This window comes from Oxyura jamaicensis, unplaced genomic scaffold (genome assembly GCF_011077185.1).
Source record: "Oxyura jamaicensis isolate SHBP4307 breed ruddy duck unplaced genomic scaffold, BPBGC_Ojam_1.0 oxyUn_random_OJ71775, whole genome shotgun sequence".
In the NCBI taxonomy this organism is placed as follows: Eukaryota; Metazoa; Chordata; class Aves; order Anseriformes; family Anatidae; genus Oxyura; species Oxyura jamaicensis.
In genome coordinates, this window is record NW_023310688.1 from 249,947 (window position 1) to 250,530 (window position 584).

Sequence of the window (584 nt, forward strand, 5' to 3'; positions counted from 1 at the left end):
TTTTTTCTTTCTCTTTTTTCTTTCCTTTTCTTTTCCTCTTTTTTCTCTTTCCCTTATTTTTTGTCTTTTTTTCTTTTTTCTTTTTCTTTCTTTTTTCTTTTTTTTCTTTCTTTCCTTTTTTCTTCTTTTTTCCTTTTTTCTTTCCCTTTATTCTTTTTTTCCTTTTTTATTTTCTTTACTTTTTTTCTTTTTTTTCCAATTTTTTCTTGTCTTTTTTCTTTTTATTTTTTCCCTTTTTCTTTCTTTTTTCATTTATTTTTCTTTTCTGTTTCTCTTTTTCATTTTTTTCCTTTTCTTTCCCCCTTTTTTAATCATTTTTTCTTTCCCTATTTTTTTCTTTTTCTTTTTTCCTTTTTCCTTTTTTCCCTTTTTCCTTTCCTTTTTTTTCTCTTTTTTCCCGTTTTCTCATTTTTTTTAATTTTCTTTTCTATTTCTTTCTCTTTTTTTCTTTCCTTTTTTTCCTTTTTTTCCTTTCTTTCTTTTTTATTTCTTTCCCTTTTCTCTCTCTCTCTCTTTTTTTTTTTTTAGTAAAAACCTTAAGGAGTTATCACAGATCTGGGGTAGGAGGTTTGAAGCCTTGGCCG

General features: G+C 24.7%; 1 pseudogene; it reads right to left on the minus strand.

The window, feature by feature from the left end:
* Positions 1-584, minus strand: part of LOC118159714 — an 85,776-nt pseudogene that overhangs the window by 82,055 nt on the left and 3,137 nt on the right.